The sequence below is a fragment of the Colobus angolensis genome, unplaced genomic scaffold (assembly GCF_000951035.1).
Source record: "Colobus angolensis palliatus isolate OR3802 unplaced genomic scaffold, Cang.pa_1.0 Scaffold7, whole genome shotgun sequence".
Classification (NCBI taxonomy): Eukaryota; Metazoa; Chordata; class Mammalia; order Primates; family Cercopithecidae; genus Colobus; species Colobus angolensis.
In genome coordinates this window covers 22,851,096-22,874,845 of record NW_012120709.1, presented here as the reverse complement: position 1 = coordinate 22,874,845, position 23,750 = coordinate 22,851,096, and positions in this window count along the sequence as shown.

The following is a 23,750-nucleotide window of genomic DNA, read 5'->3' as shown; positions in this document are numbered from 1 at the left end:
TTCTGATGCCCTGGGCAATGTACGATAGCCAATTTCTTTGGTTTCCACAAAGCAGTTAATAGAGCTAGGATCTCTTGTTTGTTTTTTTATTTCTTTTCCTTCAGCTGTTAATAGTCCCCTCTCTCTGTAGATGGCCCCATGTATGTGCGCGGTGGTGAAAGCATAGTGGCTATCTGTATATACTGTTAGTTTTTTCTCTGCCCCTAGGGTGAGGGCCTGGGTGAGTGCTATCAGTTCGGCTCTTTGGGCCGATGTCCCTGGAGGCAAGGGTTCCACCCAGATTACCTCAGTCTCTGATGTTACAGCCGCTCCTGCATACCGCTGGCCTTGGTGGACGAAGCTGCTGCCATCAGTGAACCAGATGAGTTCTGCATCGGGGAGTGGATGATCTTGCAGGTCCTCCCGCACCCCATGCACCTGAGCCAGTATCTCAGTGCACTCATGGAACGGGGCGTCCAAGTCTGGATTTGGCAGCAGTGAAGCAGGGTTTAAAGATGTTGGGGGCAGAAAAGTTATTCTGAGGGGGTTTAACAGCAGTCCTTGATAGTGGGTGAGCCGGGCGTTACTTATCCATCGGTCCGGCGGCTGCCGGAGGATGCCTTCAATGCCATGTGGGGTTGTAACGCGCAACTCTTGCCCCATGGTAAGTTTGTCAGCGTCTTGAACCATTAGGGCAGTTGCTGCGATTATCCGGAGACAGGGTGGCCAGCCAGCGGCCACCGGATCCAACTTCTTTGACAGGTAGGCGACTGGTCTCTGCCAGGGGCCTAGATACTGAGTTAACACAGCTTTTGCAACACCCTTACTTTCATCTACATATAGGTGGAAGGGCTTAGAAACATCAGGGAGTCCTAGCGCGGGGGCTGATAACAGAGCAGTTTTTATCTGCTGAAAGGCCAGCTCAGCCTCTTCCGTCCAATTGAAGGGCTGCTGTTCTTTTGTTGCCTGGTATAGGGGCTTGGCTAACTCTGCAAACCCGGGTATCCATAACCTACAGAACCCCGCCGACCCCAAGATTTCTCTTACTTGTTGTGCCGATTGGGGTCTAGGGATGCGTAGGACTGTCTCTTTCCGGGCTCTGGTTAACCAGCGTTGCCCCCCTTTTAATAGGTACCCCAGATAGGTTACGTCTGACTTGCAGATCTGAGCCTTTGTTGCTGAGGCTCAGTAGCCTAGCTCCCCCAGAGTCTTCAAGAGGTCCTCAGTCCCTTGAACACAAGTTTCCGGGGACCTGGCCGCTATTAAGAGATCATCAACATACTGCAAAAGAGTTATTTCAGGGTGTTGCCGCCGGTACTCACCCAGATCTTCATGAGGGGCTTCATCGAACAGGGTTGGCGAGTTCTTGAACCCTTGTGGCAGCCTGGTCCATGTCAGCTGACCGTTGATGCCCCTCTCAGGATCCGTCCATTCAAATGCAAAGAGTTCTTGACTTTTGGGGGCCAGAGGTAGGCTGAAGAAAGCATCTTTTAAATCAAGGATGGTGTACCACTGTTTTTCTGGATGCAAGGCACTCAGGAGGGTGTATGGATTAGGCACAGTGGGGTGTATATCCATGTCCCTTTTGTTAATTTCTCTTAGATCCTGCACTGGCCTATGATCCATGCTGTTGGGTTTACGGACAGGTAACAGCGGAGTATTCCAGGACGAGTGGCAAGCCCATAGGACCCCCTGGTCTAAGAGCCGGCGGATATGGGGTGTAATTCCTTTTTTTGGCCTCTAGGGGCATGGGATATTGCCGTACCCGGACCAGGTCTATTCCTGGTTTAATTTCTACAAATATAGCTGGCCGATGTTTTGCTAATCCTAAGCCCCCAGTTTCTGCCCATGCTTCAGGGAAACGCTGGAGCCAAGAGTCAATTCCCTGATCAGGAAACTTCTGCTCCTGATGGAGTCTGTATTCATCTTCTAAGGTGACAGTCAGGATGGATATCGGTCGGTTCTGGGAATCAGTCACCTGGGGCCCCCCTGGCTCAAAGTGGATTTGGGCCCCCATTTTTGTTAACAAGTCTCTTCCAAATAGAGGGCAAGGGCTCTCTGGGATGACTAAGAAGGAGTGGGATACTTTTCCTGTTCCTAAGTCCACAGTCCTCTGAGTTGTCCAGGGGTATTTTTTTGAAGCCTGTGGCTCCGTGCACCCAAGATGTATTCTTAGACATTTTTCCGATCGGTCTGGTTAGGACTGAGCGTTCCGCCCCAGTATCGACCAGGAAGTGAACTGGGGACCCCTCCACTTGCAAAGTTACCCTGGGTTCGGGGAGGGGCTCCGAACAGTCCTGGGTAACGAGGATGGAGGTTGAGTTGGCTGGTTTCCTTTTCTTTGGGCAGTCTCTAATTCAGTGACCGCGCTCCTTACAATAAGCACATTGATCTTTTTCTAATCTTTGTTTGGAGCCTTGCCTGGCTTGCTTCCTGCCTTGGGCGTTCCCTGCCTGGGGGAAGACAGCTACTAAAACTTTGGTCATTTCTTTAGTTGCCCTAAATTGCTTTTCTTCTGGAGTATCTCTATTATTATAAACTCGCTGGGCTATCTGAAGGAGGTCCTGAATCTGCTTTCCCTCTAAACTTTCTAATTTCTGGAGTTTCCTTTTAATATCTGGTGCTGCCTGGTTTACAAAGGACATTACTACGGCTGCCTGATTTTCTGGTGCTTCTGGGTCCATAGGGGTAAACTGCCTGAAAGCCTCCATTAGTCTTTCTAAGTAAACAGCAGGGCTTTCTGTCTTACTTTGTAGCACAGAATATACTTTAGCTAAATTGGTGGGCTTGCGAGCTGCTGCCCAGAGACCTGCCATTAGAGTCTGGCGATAAATGAGCAGTCGTCCCCTACCTTCTGCCGTATTATAATCCCATCTGGGTCGGGTCAAGGGAAAAGCCGCATTGATGAGATCAGGATTTGCAGTAGGCTGGCCGTCATCTCCTGGAACCAGCTTTCTGGCCTCAACCTGGATTCTTTCCTGCTCCTCCGTGGTAAACAGGATTCGGAGGAGTTGTTGGCAGTCGTCCCATGTCGGCTGGTGAATAAACATGACACTGTCTAACAATGAGGTTAGATCTTTAGGATTGTCCGAGAACCGAGCATTTTGGGACTTCCAATTGTACAAATCGCTAGTGGAGAAGGGCCAATACATGAGGCGAGAAAACCCGGTTTCATTGAGTGAGCCTATTTCTCCAAGGGGCAGGGCTACAGTAGAGTCGGGGAGTCGGGAAGCTTGGTCACACTGCATGCGGCCTCGTGTTCCGCCGGCCGGCCCCTCCGGGTTACTTTCGCTTTCGGCTGCTTCCGCCTCTTAGTCCCCGTGTCCCTCCACGGAGGCCCCCTGGGGGACCGGGGCCTGTGGGATGGGGTGTGGATATGGTGGGGGAAGTGTGGGTTCCAGCGACAGGGGGTCCTGGCTATCTGGCAGCACAGGGGCCGGAGGAGCAGAGGGAGTCCTTTGTCTCGTAGGCCGCATTACTAGGACCTTGCAGGGCTCAGGGATGAACGGGGTCAACCAGGGCGGTGGGTTTTCTACGAGATCCTGCCACACTAGAATATAAGGAATTTGATCAGGATGTCCTGACCGCCCTGGCAGGAAAATCTTAGTTTTTACCTTAGTAATAATGGAGACACAGAAAGTTCCTTCGGAGGGCCACCCTACGCCGAAGGTGGGCCACTCTGAGCGGCAGAAAGTAACTAGATTTCCCTTTTTTTAGTTCTACACTTAGGTCATGTCCCCGAGCCTTTACATCTTTAAAATTGTTAACAAGGAGGGAGAGCGGCGTGCTCTGGGCGCCGCCCATTTTCGGACTGCTCCTACAAGGAGAGGGAGAGACGAAAATGAGTGTTAAGCAGAGGGAGGTATCTGACAGGTCCTGGTAGGGAAGAAGAGGTTTTATGTTCCTTTTTAGACTTAACACTTAACAATGACAGACAGACAGTGACAGACGACGAGCATTAGCGAGCGCGTGTCGGACTTAACTTCCCACCTGAGTCAGACGGGGCAACCAAATGTGGAGGCCCCCAGATGGGCACCGGGGGACGTCTCCCACCAGTCCCAGGTGGCCGTCTTTTAGCGCATCCGCCAAGACCATGCCACCCACAGTACAGACCAACACAGATCACAGATTTCACGAAATTTCAGAAAGACAGAGACAGAGACGGAGACAGAGCCGGCTTACTTACAGATTAAGATCCGTTGACTTGGGGGTCTGGTGGGCTTGGGGGAAATCCCGGACGAGCCCCCATTTGTTATGCCCAGACCGCTTATTCCGCAGAGAAGACCACCAGAGTCCGGAGTCAAAGCCAAGCGGCAAGGATCTTTATTACAGGTTCGAACCTGGAACTTCCTCACTAGTCATGAGACGAGTGGGAAAGTTCCTTAACTGGGCTCCAGACAGCATTTTTATAGTCAGGGGTAAACAGGTACAGAGTCATATGGGATTTTGTACACATCATACTTAGGATTGGCTGACATTTGAACAAGGTGATTTGGCTGATTATGATCGGTTCCCGCCATTTCTGGTATTTCGGTTACATTTTGAAACACTGATGATGTTTATCAGGGGCTTGCAGGGTAGGGGTAGGGTAGGGGTAGGGCGGTTACATTTTGAAACACTGATGACGTTTATCAGGGGCTTGCAGGGTAGGGGTAGGGTAGGGGTAGGGCTTGTTTTCCCGGTCTGCTCACCCGGTCTGTTCTGCTTTCTAGATTCCTGGAATTGTTTGCCTAAGTTAGTTCAGGAGTTGTTTTGCAGCCCTGGTCCCTGCTGTCCTGGTCCCTTTCAACAAAAGTCCTTCGTTCTCTGCGGAGGATCAACTCCAAGTCCCCCAGTTCCAAGCCTGAAACCACGGATAGTACCAAACCTGATTGTATCAATTGGAACATGTTTTTGTTCATGTCTTCCACCTACAAACTTAATGCCTTTTCCATCTTAACTAAGAACTTATCATGCTCCATGGCCGTGACTTTTGCAATTTGAGGTGTGATATCAAAACTAGCATGAATTTCTTTTTCATTCTTCACAATTTCTTGGACAGCAGATTTACTCTTGCCATAGATCTTAGCGACCTCAGCATACATTTTTTTTCTTTCCTTATTAGATTGAGAACCCACAGGTTTTCACTTAAAGGAAGCACTTTATGGCTACTCTTTGGCATATCCAAATGGCCAGCATCACTACTCTTATGCTGTGGGGCCAGTATTAAGTAAAATGAGGGTGACTTGAACATAAGCACTATGATATGATGACAGTTGATCTGACAACTGAGACAGCTGCTGAGTGACTAACAGGAAGATAGTGTAGACAGTGTGGATAAATGACTGTATCCACCATATGTATCCAGACTGGACAAAGGGATGATTCACATCCTAGGCAGGATGGTGCAAGGTTTCATCATGCTCCTCAAGTCAGAATGATGTGTGCAATTTAAAACTTAGGAATTGTTTATTTCTGGAATTTTCCATTTAATAAGTTCAGATCTGAGTTGATGATCAGTAATTGAAACCATGGAAAGTGAAACCATGGATAAGGAGGGGACTACTGTAGTTTTCTACTGCTGTGTAACAAATTACCACAAACTTAGGGACTTAGAACACTATTTCTTTTGTTTTTCCTCACATCTTCTATAGAACTGGAGTCAGGGCATGAACATTTGACCTTTGACTGGGTTCTCTGCTCAGGGTCTCACAAGGCTGAGGTTAAGGTGTCTGCTACACAGTGTTCTCATCTGGAGCTTGGCATCTCCTTCCAAGATGTTAACAGCATTTAGTTCCTCGTGGTTGTAGGACTGACATCCCCATTTTCTTGCTGATAGCTGGTCCAGGGTCCTTCTCAGCTCCTAGAGGCCACCCTCAAGTCTTAGTTATGCGGCCCTTTCACCACACAATAATTTCCTAGCTAAACCAACACCAGAATCCATATTCAGTCTGCTTGTCACGAAAGAGTCTTATGTAATGTATCTTACTCAAGGAAGTGACTACCCCATCATATTTATAGGTCTTGCCCATTATATAAGGTGTGCTTCAGGAGGCAGAATCTTGGGGGCTGTCTTAGAACTCTACCTATCACAACCACCAAGCCATGGGATGTCCTTAGGGCCTAGATTATATCCATGGGCAAAGGGAAAACTGCCCCTGTGAAATAAATTATAAACGGACAATGAGAAACAAAAATAAATTATGTTATGATTATATCCTATGAATTATTCTTGTTCAGTGATCCAGTTACTTGCAAACTAAATGTTTTCACTTGGGAGTTTGTTTTCATGAGATTGCTGGAGCCAGTGAATTGTAAGTATCCAGTGATTCAGTGAAAACAGGGAGGGCTGCAGAATTTCTCCACTGGATGGACTGCAGGGAGGCAATTTGGTTGGAGAGAATGGACAGGGAACTTTTCTTAAATCACAGTCTGTTTTCACTTGCAAGGTATGAGATCAGCAGCACTTGTTTTTCGAGCAGCAGTCATGACACTGCTAATCAAAACAGGATGTAGCAGATACCAGCTAGGACTAGGAATTAAAATGCATTTGTGTAAGGAACTCCCATCAGCACCATGACAGTTTACAAATGCCATGGCAACAACCCAGAAGTTACCTTATATGGTTCTGGGACCTCCCCACCCATTTTCCAGAAAGTTTGTAAATAACTCATGCCTTAATTAACATATAATTAAGAGTGGGTATAAATAGAGCTAGCCAGCAACCCACTAGTGCTACTCTGGTCCACTCTGCCTATGGAATAGCCCTTCTCTGTCTATGGAGTAGACATTTTGCTGTATACTGTTGTTCAAATAAACTTGCTTTGTTTCACTGTCAGCTTGCTCTTGAATTCTTTCCTAAGTGAAGCCAAGAACCCTCCTGGGCTAAGCCCCAAGTTTTGGGTTTGCCTGCATCACTTGGAGTTCATGCTTATTTGGCATGCCTTTGAAAGTCACTGTAGGAGCAGGTTTTAAAGCCATCCCTAAGTCGCCTTTTGGATTATCTATCAGTGCATATATCAGCTGAACTTTGGGGAAATATGCCTAGCTCTTCTAGATGCATAGATTAAGTTCTGGCCATTCTGGTATAGGACACTACTGAGGTTTACACGCAGCATAGTGAAAAACATATCAGAATCACAAGCCTTAAGCTGTGGCTTCTAGTTCCAGATCTATCTGCCTGTGGCTGACTGCGTGACTTTGAACAAATTACTGTCCCTCTCTGAGTCTCTGTAAAATAAGAAGTGAAGACATAATGTTCTCCAAGGGCTCTGCCATGTCCTTGGTACCAAGGGCATCCTGGATTTTCCAAAGATCTGAAATAAGTGATACCCCGTACTGTCAGAACATTCTGAAGAGCGCTTGTCTCTAGACAAATAAATGCTTATCCTAACACAGGCAGATTTGGCTCTCCTGTTTATGAGTTCTCTATAAAAAGATGTCATAGTCTTTTCCTCCTATCTACTCTTGTGCTCTACTGTCACCCATCTCACTCTCATCTCAAAGATGATTTCCCATTATCCCACCAATGCCACCTGGCCATCTTATGACACTGTGATAGGATGCAGTTGTGCTACCATCTAAATTGGTACCTGGCAATGCAATCAAATTGGTAGCTGCCTAAGTTGGTTGGGCAAGTTCGAATAGGGGAGATTACTTATTTGACAAAGACAATATTTTTCTAATCAACATTCACTAAGTATCTTCTATACAAGGAACACTAGCTTAGGTTCTGATAGATACAAATATAAAATCCTGGTCTTTATTCTTAAGGAGCTTCTCATCTCAGAGAACAGTGAAGCAGAGCATCAGAATGAGCTTTCATGGCTCCCCAGACACATTGAACTCCACAGAGAGGACCATTCTCAGGAGTTGCCATCCATTCTGAGGTTTATGGGAGCTCATGGTTAGCAAGATGGGCAGAGAACCTGGTCTTTAGTGAGTCACCTTTATTCCTGTGATGGCCTCTTTGATATGCCAACTTGACTAGGCTACAGTTCTCAGTTATTCAAACACTAATCTAGGTGTTGCTGTGAAGGTATTTTGTAGGTATGACTAAAATCCATAATTAGGTAACTTTAAATTAAGGAAATTATTTTAGATAATCTGGGTAGGCCTGGTTCAATTAGTTGAAAGGCCTTAAAGGCTGGGCTGCAGCTTCTCTGAGAGAAGAAAAAATTCTGCCTGTGGACTGCAGCCTCAGCCCATACCCGAGAGTTCTAGGCTGCCCTTCCTGATGGTCTGTCCTACAGATTTCAGACTTGCCTAGCCAGACATCACTTATATATTATTATAGGACAATTCCTTGCAACATATCTTTTAATATATATCTCCTACTGGCTCTGCTTATTTAGTTGAACTGTGAGAAATGTAGATATTGATACCAAGAGTGGGGTAAATGTATTTTCATTTTGCTTGTAGGATGGAGTGTGACTTTGGGGATCAGAGAAAAGACTGGTAGGCAGAGTGATGCTCCTTTCAAAGATGTCCACATCCTAATCACTGAGGCCTGTGAATATGTTATCTTATATAGCAAAGGGGAATCCAGCTTGCACATGGAATTAACGCTGCTAATCAGCTGACCTTAAAATAGGGAGATTATCCTGGATTATTCAGATGAACCCAATATAATCACAAGGACCTTTAGAGGTAAAAGAAGGAGGCAGAAGAGAGGGAACCAGAGAGATGGTAGTGGGAGCAGGACTCGGTCCAATGTTGCTGCTGGCTTTGAAGATAAAGGAGCTGAGGGAAGTAGACAGCTTTTGGGAGCTTCAAAAGTCCAGGGAACAAATTCTCCCCTAGAACTTGCAGAAGGGAGCGTAGTCCACATTTTAGTCCAGTAAAATGCATTTTGAACTGTAAGATAATAAATTTGCATTGTTTTAAGCCACCAAATTTGTGGTAATTTGCAGAGCAGCCACAGAAAGCTAATACAACCCCTAGTCTCCATCTCTTCCAGGAGTGGGTCATCAACTGCTGAGCCACTGCTATGGTTTTGCTGTGTCCCCACCCAAATCTCATGTTGAATTGTAGCTCCCACAGTTCCCGTGTTGTGGGAGGGACCTGGTGGGATGTAACTGAATCGTGGGGGTGGGTCTTTCCTGTGCTGTTCTTGTGATAGTAAGTCTCTTCTCTTGTTTGCCACTACGTGAGATGTGCCTTTTACCTTCTGCCATGATTGTGAGGCCTCCCCAGCCATGTGGAACTGTAAGTCCATTAAACCTCTTTCTTTTGTAAATTGCCCAGACTTGGGTATGTCTTTAGCAGCAGCGTGAAAACAGACTAATACAGCCACCAACATGCAGACCAGAGATTTGTTCTTTCCTTGCTGCCCCATAGGTCAGCAAGCCTGCCATCCACCTTGGCCTCATCCACCCCAGCATCTTCAGTCCCAGGCGCTCAGTGCAGCCCTCGGCAATTGATGCAGCCCCATCCCACCCCACCCCCACAGTCTGGGCAAATCTGGAAAGACTCAGAGTCTGCAGCCTCTCTGTGAGTGGCACCCTGTTCTTTACCCTCCCCCACAAGACAGTTTCCACACCAGATGCTCTGTCTATTTATAGTTTATTGATGCCCACAAGACAGTTAGAGAAATTATACAATGCTACCTTTATAATTTTTTTAAAAGTGCTTCATTCTCTCTCCAAGTTTATGAGTCCATAGGGATAGCCTAGCTTTATAACCTCATATTATTATTTTGTCAATTGGTTATCTGAAGAAAATGTTTCCTCAGCTTTATCCACTTCCCCTTTTAGAAGAATGCATCAAATACAAGTTTACAATATTCTTTGGAAGAAATGTCTTCCTATACCCAGGGCCTAAAGAAAACCTGGCAACTGTCTAGAAGGAGATCAAGCAGGGGCAAAAGGCAATTTCATTTTCTTCCTTTTCCTCTTTCTTTCTTCATTCCTCCCTTCCTCCCTCCTTCCTACCCTCTCTCCCTCCCTCCCCCACTCCCTCCCTTTCTCCCCACTCCCTCCTTTTTTTTCTTCCTTTTTGCCTTTCTTCCTTCTTCCCCTCCTTTAACAAATATTGGTAAACTTCCAACTTTTCTGATACTGTTGTAGGAACTGGTACTTGTATTAGTTTCCTAAGACTGCCATAACAATTACTGTAAACCAGGTGGCTTAAAACAGCAGAAATGTATTCTCTCACAGCTTTGGAGACCAGAAGTCTAAAATCAAGGCGTTGGCAAGGCCATGCTGCCTCTGAGATCTGGGTAGATTCTTTCCTTGCATCTTCTTAGCTCCTGGTGGTGGCTGGCAATCCTCAGCTGGCAGCTCTGTCACTGCAATCTCCGCCTCCACCATCACATGTCCTTCTCCTGTGTGTGTGTATGTGCAAGAGAGTGAGTGTCCGTCTTTGCATTGTCTTTTATCTGTGCAAGTCTGTGCCCAAATTTCTCTCTTCTAATAAGCATACTAATCATATTGGATTAGGGATTCACTCTATTCCAGTAAGACAACATCTTAACTTCCTATATCTGCAAAGATATGGAAATGTTGGTGGCTTGGATTAAGGGATAAGAGTGAGGCAGTAGGGAGAAATGGAAGTGGACAGGTTTGAAACCATGAAGGAGGTGGCGTGCCCAGAATTTGGTGGTTATTTAGATGAGGAGGTAAGAGAGGAGAAATTCAAGGGTGCCCAGGTTTCTAGCTTAGACAACTGGGCAAAAGCCAAAGCAGGAGGAGGCAGCTCCTCTCTTTCCTCTTCATTCACCTACTGTACTTCAAGCATGATACTGAACATGTACATAGGGTGTATCATTTAATCCTCATTTCTTTCTTAGCAGCGAATAAAAAAAGGGCGGATATTACAATCAATGGTATCTTAGATTTAATAAAATATAAAATTATCCCTTTTTTGCAGATAATGAAGCTGCAGTTCAGAGAGATTTGTTACTATAGGTTGTCTCATTTAATCCTCGTTACACAGATTGTCTCATTTAATCCTTGCAACAACCCTATGAGGTGGTTTTATTAGCCCTTCTTCACAGATAAGGAACCATCCTGGCAGAATAACAACAGTGACAGTTACAATCCATTGAGCTTCTAGTTAGGCACTGGGCAACGCGCTTTATGTATGAACCTCACAACCACCCAGCTAGGTATGTACCCACCCCACTAGAGAGGTTAAGAAATGCTTCCCAGGTACACGGCTACAATCCCCCTTGGATCTCTTTGCTTCCATCACTTACAGGACAAAGCCCAGTCTCCTGGGCCTGGCACACAGGCCTCTCCAGGGCCGCCTCCAACTCTACTCATTGCTCAGTCATCTTTGCTTTGTATCTTTTGGTCCAGCAACACTGAGTCACTGATTCCTCACAAACACTGTGGGCAGGATTAGGACTGGGAGGAGACAGATGAGGTCGCTAGAGTACAAAATTTAAAGAGGCACTCACTCATCAGGGTTGGCCCCTGAGGAGGAGAGCATCTTCTTGCCTCCCTTGGTTTCCAGCCGTGCCACATGGCTTCTCCACACTTTGGCTCTTATTTCTCCTCTTAGGAGAATCCTCTTCTTTCCCTCTTTCCAACGTCAATTTAGCTCATGCTCACCCTTCATAGTCAGCTAAGAGACAACCTATTTCAGGAAGCCTTCCTTCCCTGACCACCTCCCACCTCTTGGGCTAGGATGAGTGTCCTTGCTTACCACTCTTATAATATCAGGTTTATGTATCTGTCATTGCTCTTCCACAAAAGAGGACAGTTATCTGTGGCTGTGTCTGTTTCCCCCACCAGACTGTGATCCTTAAGGGCAGTCTTATTTATCTATGTGTTCCCATCACTTAGCAAGTGCTTGGTATACAGTAGGTGATTATTACTTTTTTTGTAGAATTAACTCTTACCGGCTGAATTGTGTATCCACCAAACTCACGTTGAAGTCCCATCGCCCAGTACCTCAGAATGTGACTGTGTTTGGAGACAGGGCTTTGAAAGAAGTGACTGAAGTAAAATGAGGGCTTTAGGGTGGTCCTAATCCAATTCGACTGGTATCCTTATAACAAGCAGAGGCTGGGTGCATTGGCTCACACCTATAATCCCAGCACTTTGGGAGTCCAAGGTGGGGCAGATCAGGAGTTTGAGACCAGCCTGGCCAACATGGTGAAACCTTGTCTCTACTAAAAATATAAAAATTGGCCCGGCATGGTGGTGCACTAGTCCCAGTTACTCAGGAGGGTGAGGCAGGGAGGCAGAGGTTGCAGTGAGCCAAGATAGTGCCATTGCACTACAGCCTGGACAACAGGGTGAGACTCAGTCTAAAAAAAAAAAACAAAAAAACAGAGATTTGGACACAGACACACACAAAGGAAAGACCATGTAAAGCTATAGGGAAACAATGGCCACTTACAAGCGAAGGAGAAAGGCCTCCAAAGAAATCAACCCTGCTGACACCTGGAATTTTAGACTCCAGAACTGTGAGAAAATAAATTTCTGTTGTTTCAACTACTCAGCTGGTGATATTTTGTTGTGGCAACCCTAGCAAACAAACCGACTAGCCAACTAACCAACTAACAGGTCTCCAATGTCATGCACAAACCTCATGTTGCTTAGATTGTTTCTATTTATTTCTTACCAGTATCTCTCTCCCTAATTGGTTGTCAACTCTAGAGGAAAGAAGTGCATATTTGTATCTCTCCCACGCAGGACTCAGCCTCAGGTTGTTCATACAGTTGTTGCTCAAAATATGCTTCCAATTTCTGCATTGTTCAGAAGTGGGGATGGTTCCCGTCTGGCCACTGGGATAGTGTTCCAGCCTTATTGCATGAAAATCTAGCCAAGCTGTGGGAGATGGTACCTGCGAGTCTCAGGAAGCCCTGACCTTGTGTCTGTCCAGGCTTTCACATTGTACTCATGCAAGGGGTCAGGAAGAGGGGCAGCAGAGGCCTCGGACCCTGGACTCAACACCATCCCATCGCCTGGCAGCATGGACTATACCTGTTACAGGGGTGAGACTGTTATGTCTGGGAACTTCTCAGCTTATTCATTATTCACTTATTCAGAGATACTCATTGCAAACCTATTATGTGCTGCACTCTTCCAGGCACCTGGGATGTGTTGGTGAAGGAGACAGACCAGCTATCTTTGGGCTTCCTCCTGATACTCATGTTCCAGTGCAGTCAAGATCTTTTTTTTTTTTTTTGAGACGGAGTCTTGCTCTGTCGCCCGGGCTGGAGTGCAGTGGCCGGATCTCAGCTCACTGCAAGCTCCGCCTCCCAGGTTTACGCCATTCTCCTGCCTCAGCCTCCTGAGTAGCTGGGACTACAGGCGCCCGCCACCTCGCCCGGCTAGTTTTTTGTATTTTTTAGTAGAGACGGGGTTTCACCGTGTTAGCCAGGATGGTCTCGATCTCCTGACCTCGTGATCCGCCCATCCTGGCCTCCCAAAGTGCTGGGATTACAGGCTTGAGCCACCGCGCCCGGCCTGCAGTCAAGATCTTTAACACCACCGACATTCTTTTTTTTTTTTTGAGACGGAGTCTGGCTCTGTCGCCAAGGCTGGAGTGCAGTGGCCGGAGTGCAGTGGCCGGATCTCAGCTCACTGCAAGCTCCACCTCCTGGATTTATGCCATTCTTCTGCCTCAGCCTCCCGAGTAGCTGGGTCTACAGGCGCCCGCCACCTCGCCCGGCTAGGTTTTGTATTTTTTTAGTAGAGACGGGGTTTCACCGTTTTGGCCAGGATGAACACCACCAACATTCTAATAATAAACACAATTCCTGCTTTCACAGAGCTTCAGAGTTGACAGAGTGTGTTGATGCTCATCAGCCTACTTGATCCTCTCCAAAACCGTGGGCAGTAAGAATTATTATTATTATCTTTCACAAATGCTCACAATGACTTTTTTTTCTCATTTTAACATTTCTGTCATCAGGGTGGGTCTTACAGGGGATGGCATGCTGTAATTAATTTGGTGGCCCTTATTTTCTTTCTTAGTGTTAAATAAAAAATGGTAGGTCTTACAGTCCGTGGTGTCTTAGATTTAATAAAATACAAAACTATCCCTGTTTTGTGGATGATGAAACTTCAGAGAGATTTGGAGGCTTTTTACAGTCATATGACTGTGTTGTCTTCTATGCAGGTAGAGGAGCCCTGGGAAAGTCGGGACTATGCACAAAGCTGCCGTGTCCCTGGCAGTGAGGCTCTCAGGGGATCCCTTTCCCAGGCACACCACAGCTGGCTGTTCACATTTTACTACAGGGAAAGGAAGCTCTACCTTGTCCCAGGATGAACTTCAAAGGGAGCTGTCCTCCCCTCACTCCATCCCACTCCAGGGGAGCAGCAGGAGTGTGAATAAGACCAGAATCAAGCACGTCTGGGATCAAAAGAGCCCCCTTCTCTCCAGAGCACCCAGGGGGCTTGCGTGAGCTCCCTTTCTGGTCTGGTTTGAGTGATTAGTTGACAAAATACATCTGGGGTAGGAGGAGGCCTCTGTGATCAGTTGTCATCTCCTCTAAACACCTCTGATGCATTTTCTCTCTTCATAACCCACGAGGTGTCAACCCTTTGCCTGCATGATCTGTAAGCAGGGAAGGCATCCTGTCTGGAGACAGAGACATCAAGAGGAGGCAAAAAAGAAGGGGGCTGCTGGAGGGAAAGTGGTACCTGGAAGTTGGCATTGACTTGTCTTTGTCCCATGTCTGATTTTCAGAGCTGAACCCCTGGCCCCAAAGCTAGGTACAGGGTGACCCCAGCAAGCACAATGAAAGCACTGCTCAGTCTCCAGCATTGTGTCCTACACACACACACACACACGGGTGTTTGGGTGAATCTCTTTCCTCGCTAGCTGGAACTCTGCCTGGTTAGCAACAACCATGATGAGATTTGCACGTCTTTCCTCGGATTTCCCATAGATGATATGACACCTCTAGAGGTTACCTTATCCATATCCATTCCTTCACCTCCATTTTATCTCTAGCCCATCACTGGCTCTGGAGTTCCTCCAGAAGAATTCACAAATTCTGTGTTCTGGTATCCAACTCCCCTTAAAATCTAGCCCTGATCCATATCCCCAAATGTAATAAGTGGTATTGTTTAATCTGAATATCATACTCCAGCAGAATACATTTTCTAACTGGACCAGAGACATGGCATGGAAAATTCTGCCTCTGTATCTTTTCTCACTTCATGCCCCTGCCAACAGTGCTTCCCTCCCACTGCAGCCTTTAGAGTTCAACTCCAGTTCCATCTGCTCCCTGAAGCTCCTTCCTGGGCTCAGCCTCCTGCTGGCCCTGCCCATGGCCACTGCTTGCCCCTCATGGGATGGGGAGCCACATCCTGCATGCAGGGCCAGAGCGAATCAATGAGTGAGGTGTGCTGCTCCAAGGAACCCCGAGGAGAGCCGCTGTGTCCTCTTTGCTAATTCCCCCTTGATGGCATGTGCCTGTGCTGATGACTTTGGTTATGTGCTTCAATTCCTGTTCTGGAAGGGGGCTTAGAGCCTTGGCCCTTGCTTCCACCAATCCCCATTCTAGGGATGCATCCCAGTCCTTCAACATGAACCTCCCAAGGACCACTTCCTCTCCATCTTCTTGGAACTATCACCTGGACTAAGGCTGGAGACAGCCATATACCACTGGTACCTACTGGTACCTGCTTGTTCACCAGACTAAGCCTCTGCTGTCATTGCCTTCAGCTAGGTCAGCTTCCATAGCACCTAGCCCACTGCTGGAGCAGAAAATGTCAGCTCTCAGCCCCTTCCTACCATCCCCACCCAGCCCTCAGTGACTTGCTCTGCTCTGCCAAACCCTGAGAGCCCCTGAGGCTCTCTGACTGCTGCAGTTGACAGGGCTTCCTCTGTACCATTCTCTTGCATCTGAAGTGATGATTTTAGGAAGACCCTCTCATTTATCTGTGAATTACCTGGCTTATACATATTGGGAACAATGAATATTACTGACAGTGCAAATAATTGAAATCCTCAGGAAGTTCTTGCTGCTATTTCACCTGAAGCCCTCCTGTTACAATGACTCACTCCACTCTCTACTTTAGCTGCCACTTGTCCTTTTCTTTCTTGGGATTTTTCTTCCTTTCCCTCCAGTTATCCAAAATGAAATGTTAGTGGGCCAGGTGGGTTATTTCTCTGGGGCAGGAACTGAGATTTGTTCGTGTTTATGTCCCTAGTGTCTAGCATGGTGCCTGCTATGGTGCCTTCTAGTAGATAACTAGAAAATAGCTGACTAAAACTGTGAAAATGAACTCAATAAACATTTCTTGAGCTCCTAATGTGTGCGAAGCACTGTGCTAAGTATCTTAAGTTCCAGAAAAAAAAAAAAAAAAAAGCAAATGAAGTGTCTTTCAGGAAACTGGGCCAGGAGAAGGCATTAATGGGTACTCCCAATTAATTGCAAATGGGTGCCACATGGGTAGAAGTTTCAGTCTAAATGAGGGCTTATCAACTAGTGAGATAGAGACGGTAGTCTCAGAAGTACATGGGGTTTCTTAATGATCATTAAGACATGAACATAATATGCCCATTCTCTATGAGCATATAATTCTACGGAATTATATGGAAGATGGAAGCAACAAACCCTATGCTTCCATCTTGGAGAAGCTCGAAGTCTTCAATATTGGGACTGGTAGGACTGGGTTAGGAAAAGGCCAAGAGCTCTGAGTCTTGGAGGACTCCTGCTCCTGCCGGCCCCCAGAGAGACTGAGCTCCCAGCTTGTCTTCCCTCAGGTGAGGAATGAGGGCTCTGATGGGGGAAGACAGCCTGCCAGAGGCTGCCTGAGAGGCAGCAGGCAGTCTTGTCAGCCATTATCTTGCTGGAGTAATCCTCCAACCCTCGCATCCTCTCCATTTGATCTGCCTGAGACCGCAGGAGATAGTCAAATGCTTTTGGCTAATATCATATGCACGCATAATTAGATGGCAGCAATTACCATCTGGGTTCCTAGCACTTGTTCCAACATCCAGGCCCTGGGCGAGGAGCTGGTGGGAGCGAGGCAAGGAGGCCTCCCCCAGCCCACTCGTCCTCTGTCAGACTCCTGGAGAGCAGATTGGAAGCCTGGAGCCTGGGAGCACAGCCCTGTGGAAGGCCAATGACGCTCAATGAAGAGCGACAACAGGCAGGTGGTAGAGGGAGTTGAGCCGTGACAGTGTTGCTGCCAACTCATGGGTTGGCATGCCATTGCGGGCCGGGTGGGTTGCCATGGGCATGGGGGATGAAGACTCATGGGCAGCCCTTGTTTCAGAGAAGAAGCCAAGAGAAGGTTTGAGAGTTCTCAGAGCAGTGATGGGGCTGATGAGACGCCATCTGCCCCGCCCCTGGCACTGGGTTCTTCCACCTCCTCACTGTTGGCACTCCCTGTGGGTGCCAATGACATAGGCATATGCTTGGCCAGGTCTGGCTGACATTTTCCTGAGGCTGGTGCTCAGACTTCTTGGCTGGGAAGTAGAGATCGAGCAAATTGATGTGGCCTGGGAGGTGGGTCTTCGGGTGCAGAGGAGGCTGAAGATAGTGGACAAGCATGGACCCCAAACCTTCAGATATTTCATTCTCTCACATCCTGTGGCTTGGGGAGGGTCCTGGCAGCAGCAGGGTTGGCACTGTCCCTTCAGCACGTGCTACCTGCTGTGCCTGCAGTTCAATCAGTCATTCCTGTGCACATCCAGCAGGTTCTGGCTGGCAGAGGGGAGGCAGCGTGGGGGCAAAGATCATCCTCTCAAGGGCTTTGGAGTGGGTGGGGCTGCATTTAAAACCCAGCTCTGCATTTCTCAGCAGAATGACTGAGGTCAAGCTCCCTAACCAATCTGTTACTCCTTCCGCAAAATGGAGTTGTGAAGGGGTGCCTGGCACATAGGAGATACTTACAATATGTCAGGTTGGATTTTTCTATCCCTCTAGGTAAGGCTGAATGTGTCAGGGAGTCTGCACTCTCTACAGTTTCTGTTCTTTCCTGATTGGCAAAGGGGTAAAGTGAGCCTGGAGAAGGTGGGTAGGGTGGGGTGGGGGCAATGCTCTAGGACCAGCTGTTTGGTAACAGGAGACTGCGTGTGGTCCATTTTGGTTGAAAAACCTCCCTGCGCATCCAATGCCCTATTCTCTGCTACCTGTCCCAAGGCAGAACCTGGGCTCCTTCTTGTGCATATATATTTGTTTGTCCTGGCACCAAGGACTTGGTCTTGTTTGTATTGCACTTGCATTGCAATACAATCTCTTGCACAATTCCTGGCAAATATTACAACTTTAAGAAATATTTGTTGAGTGACTAATTGTGGCCTAATTCAGGTCATCTCAGTATAGACCCACCTTGGGCTGTCAGGAGCAGATTAAGGGAAAATGGGAAGAAACCAAGAAGAGGATGGAAGGAAACCAAGAGATATCTGAAGCCCAACACCTCACAGTAGAAAGAGCATGAATTTTGGACTCACTTGGCCAGGGCTTTGAACCTAGCTCTGCCATGTAACAGCTGTGTGTTGTGTGATCTTGGAGGCAGTTACTTACTCACTGTGAACCTCAGTGACTGTATCACTAAGATTGATAATGATCACAGGGTTATTATGAGCATTAAATAAACAAATAATACAGTCTGCCACATAGGAGATGCTCCATAAGACGGTGGCCATAGTGACTGTAATTTAAGATATGAACAGAGACCTTGACCTTTAAAGATCTATCAAACCTCAATTCTTTGATGTTTGGAGACACGGACCTCCGCTGTGATTTTTTTGAGTTCCTTCACTTATCTTTCATGCTTCTGATGCCCCACTCCAGGCCTGTCTCTATCTTCTCTTTCACTGGTCTCCATGCCATCTGATCATGTCTGGCCTTTGGGGGTTTTGTAGACTTACTGAAGATTTAGGCGTGGCAGGAATCAAAGAGATGGTTCCATTCAGTTATTGAAACCCAACCTCTGACCATCTGGCCAGCTCTTTCTCTCTTTTCTTCCCTCTTCAGAGTGTCAAGCAATTGCTAACCCTTGCCTTATGTAGAATAGTTCTATTCACTTCTAGAATTCTTGAGGGACTAATCTTTCATAACAGCTCTTAGGATGTTTGTCTTCAGGATAATTCTGGAGAATGAAGAGCTCCTCATCTGACTATTTTATGATTACGTGACTCAGCCATGTGGCTAGCTCCTGGTGAGGGCTGTGAGACACCCCATTTATAGGTTTCAAAAAGACTTGGGATGATGTTGGCTTTATTCATGTTGCTGTCAGTAGCTACAGTGAGCTGGGCATGGCACAGCAGTAGGGTGGAGTCAGGAATTAGTGCAGGAAGTCAGGTAGGTATTCATGTTGTGGGTGCAGTTGGTCCATCTAGGGATGCTGCCAGGAGATAAGAGTTCCAGGGAAGAGCATCAAAACTACTGGACACTATCAGCAGGGGTTGGCAAGGGCTAGGCAGGGGTACACCAGGGCTCCAGCCAAGCAGGGCAGGGCCTTATTACCAAAGGGAACTGGAGGGGTAGGCAGCAAACCTAGGTTGAGGACCAAGTCTTCAAGTGAGCTTGGCCCATTTGAACCAGAAAAATAGCCCATTGCATTTGAACATGTGTATTTCTTGCACAAGGGTGAGTCTGTGGGGTGGCATTCTGATATTCTCATGATTTGAAGCTCTGCATGGTCATATGATTCCTTCTGAAGGATATCTGGTAGATATTCCCTACCTTAATTTTTTTTTTTTTTCTTTTTTGAGATGAAGTCTCGCTCTTGTCCCCCAGGCTGGAGTGCGATGGCACGATCTCAGCTCACTGCAACCTCTGCCTCCCGGGTTGAAGTGATTCTCCTGCCTTGGTCCCCTGGGTAGCTGGGATTACAGGCGCCTGCCACCACGCCTGGCTAACTTTTGTATTTTTAGTTGAGATGGGGTTTCACCATGTTGGCCAGGCTGGTCTCCAACTCCTGACCTCATGTGATCCGTCCGCCTTGGCCTCCCAAAGTGCTGGGATTACAGGCGTGAGCCACCATGCCCAGCAAATTTTTTTTTTTTTTTTTTGAGACAGTCTTGCTCTGTCACCCAGGCTAGAGTGCAGCGGTGCGATCTCGGTTCATTGCAACCTCCGCCTCCTGGGTGCAAGATACTGCTCCCAAGTAGCTGAGATTACAGGCATACACCACCACACCTGCCTAATTTTTGTATTTTTAGTAGACATGGGGTTTCACCATGTTGGCCAGGCTGGTCTCGAACTCCTGATCTCAAATGATCTGCCCGCCTCAGGCTTCCAAAGTGTTGGATTACAGATGTGAGCCACTGTGCCTGGCCTCCCTACCTTAATTATACAGCGAAGAGGTAGGTTCTAGACCGAACCCAGGAGTTAGGAGGCAGGTCTTAGGTAGGTTAGAGGGTAACTCCGTCTCTCTTGCTTGGATATGAACTTCCAGCATCCTGGATGAGCTGGAGAAAGCTTGCCTCTGGCAAGGGAGACAAGGATCCATCCTGGTGGAGAGGTAACTTGTAAGGGCTCCAAGTTGAACATGAGCCAACTATAGGTCTTAAACCTGATGATGACCTGATTTTGTATTACTCTGTTTTCTCTCTTTTGTTTCTCCTGGGCATTTAGTAAGGTTTTATTGAAACATTCCAGTTTGATCTCAGTTACACTGTGAGAAAGAAAGAAAATGATCCCACACTTGGGACAGCAGGGTGAAGTGGGGGAGCATCCTGAACCCTGGGCCTCAGTCATTTCCAAAGGTAAGGGCAACCCAGGGTGCCATGGAATCCGGCTTCTCTTTCACCCAGAGTTTTCTCCATTGGAAGCTGCGGAGAATCCATTTTCCTTTGCTGAGGAAGATGGCCATTTCTTAACCTCTGGCAGACTCAGTCCATAACTCAGGGTCTGGGGGATTCTGGGCACAATATTTATGAGTCTATGGCAGTTTGACCTAATTAATTCAGACCTGTCCCTTTGTGGACTGAGGCCTTAAAGCTCTCTGTGCTCACCGAGGTCCATCTTCGGAACCTGGAGTGGGGGCTGGGGGTACCAGAGGCCACAGAAGCAGCCCTCATCTTCTCCCTGGCCACTCACCTTCAGTTCCCAGCATGGACTGGCAGCCTGCCCTTCTCTGGGTTCTGGGTCTGTGCTCTCTGCCTGCACTGAGGGCCCTCAGAAAGGTCCTTCTCTTATCTCTCTGCCAGCAACGTGCCCCAGAGGCCCACACCAGCCCAGCCTGAGCTGGCCTCGAGTGTCAGGGGGCCAAAGCAATGACCTCTGCAGCGTGGAGCCCTTTTCCAAATAATTCATCACTACTCTGCATCCAATTAGGGAGAGCAGGCTGGATGAGACAATGGCCCAAACCCCTTGTTAAGTAACATCCTTAATTGATGACAGGGATGGTGAACAGGGGTTTGGAAGCCAGCTCAGATCGTGTTTTTAAAATCCTCCTTTCTCCCGGGCTGCCTGCCAGAACTCAATGGCATGGCCCTCCAGGAGAACAAAGGGAGCTTTGAAAATCTTTCTCCCCCTCCTTCAAATGCTTATCTGAAAGGACATCTTTTTCCCCTTAGTTGCTACACTCATAAAAGCACAGGTGATAAACTGCTTCGTAATCATCAATTGTGAAAGCTCCCCCCACTCCTCAAAATAAAAAGCAGGAATTGCAGCAGCGGCAGGAGCAGTGGAAAGCGAGAGAGACCATCTCAGTGCCCACTCTGATGCCTATCGAGGCTCCAGGAAGGGAGAGCAAAAGGGGGATGAACTTTGTTCAGTGACAACTTTTATCTCTGGGTCTCCGGCTGTTGAAATGTCAAGCCAGGGCTAGATAGGTTCTCCTGACAGCAGCTGCTGCCTAGCTCTGGGGGATAGAGGGCTGGTGGTGGGTGGGAGGAGAACCTAGAAGTGAATTGAACACATCTTGAATTCTTGCAGCTGGTCTTGGTGGGACTTTGCTCCTAGAGAGGAAAGCAGAGGCTGTAGGGAGGGGCCTTGAGAGCCTGGGTTTCCAATGACCTTGAGAAGCTCTCTCTGAAAGGACAGGGGCTAGGCCATTTCAGAGGAGATGACTCTGTCCAGCTTTTAGGCTCCCATGCTATGACATTGTAGAAGTCAGGGGTAGTTAGGCCTGGGGTTTAGATAGGATTCTAGACCCCTGGGACCCCACATTAGCTCGAGGTGAAACCTTTCTACTTCAGAGGCCACGCCCTGATCCCTTCACTTAGTTCATGTCACTCCACTGTCATTCTTCCTTGTAGTGCCAATACCACCAAAGACCATTTACAGCACCATAAGTTCAGCTTAATTCAGGAACATTTCAGATTTTTAAAGCTGGAGGAGATGATTTCTGAGCTGACCATTTTATTTTTAATTTATTTTATTTTTTGGAGACAGAGTCTCACTCGGTCACCCAGGCTGGAGTGCAGTGGCATGATCTTGGCTCACTGCAACCTCCGCCCCCTGGGCTCAAGCGATTCTCCTACCTCAGCCTCCCAAGTAGCTGGGACTACAGGTGTGTACCACCACGCCTGGCTACTTTTTGTATTTTTTTTTGTAGAGACAGGGTTTCATCATGCTGCCCAGGCTGGTCTCGAACTCCTGAGCTCAAGCGATCTGCCTGCCTCAGCCTCCCAAAGTGCTGAGATTACACGCCTCTGAGTCACGATGCCTGGCCTCATTTTTTTTAAAAAAAATTCACATAGCACCCACTGTGAAGTAGCTACTGGTCCAAATTGCATGATTAACTCATTTTATCCTCATGATAATTGAATGAAATGGGAGGAAAATGAGGTACAGAGAGGTTGTCATTTACCTAAGATCACACAGAAATTGGTAGAATCAGAATTCAAACCCAGGAACACTGGACCAAAAGCTTGTACTTCTTTTTATTTATTTTTATTTTTTATTTATTTTTTATTTTTGTTTTCAAAAGCTTGTACTTCTTAACTGCTACTCTGTGCTGGCTTTTGCTATGCTATGCTAGGCATTCAAGGATGAATAGGAGTTGCCTGGGTAGGCAATGAAAAGGAGAAGAGTATCTTGCTGGTAGAAGAACAGGAGTAAAGGCAAGAAGGTATAAAAACCAGTTTGGAAATAGAAGAAAAGAGAACTAATTTCCGTTGAGTACCTATCTTGAGTCAGGCACTATGCAAAGCAGTTTAGATGTTTATTGTTTTATTTTCAGATTAGCCCTGTAAGTATCATTTTCCTTTTTTACAAGTAAGGGAGTTGAGGCTCAGAGAGGTTGAATCGATTGCTCAAAGTCACATAACAACCAGGCGTGATAGCTCACACCTGTAATCCCAGCACTTTGGGAGGCTGAAGTGGAAGCATCATTTGAGCACAGGAATTTGAAATCAGCTTGGGCAACACAGCAAGACCCACTCTCTACAAAAATAAAAAATTAGCCTGGCATGGTGGCACGTGGCTATGGTCCCAGCTATTTGGGAAGCTGAGATGGTATGTCCAGAATTGGTGGGTTCTTGGTCTCACTGATGTCAACAATAAAGCCGCGGACCCTTGCGGTGAGTGTTACAGTTTTTAAAGATGGTGTGTCCAGAGTTTGTTCCTTCAGACATTCAGATGTGTCTGGAGCTTGTTCCTTCTGGTGGGTTCGTGGTCTCACTGTCAGGAGCGAAGCTGCAGACCTTCATGGTGACTGTTACAGCTCTTAAAGGCAGCACATCTGGAGTTGTTTGTTTTTCCTGGTGGGTTCATGGTCTCGCTGGCTTCAGGAGTGAAGCTGCAAACCTTCACAGTGAGTGTTACAGCTCACAAAGGCAGGGTGGACCCAAAGAGTAAGCAGTACCAAGATTCATTGCACACAGTGAAAGAAGAAAGCATCCACAGTCGCAAAGGGCACCGGAGCTGGTTACCGCTGGCTAGCAGGGGCAGCCTGCTTTTATTCCCTTATGTGGCCCCA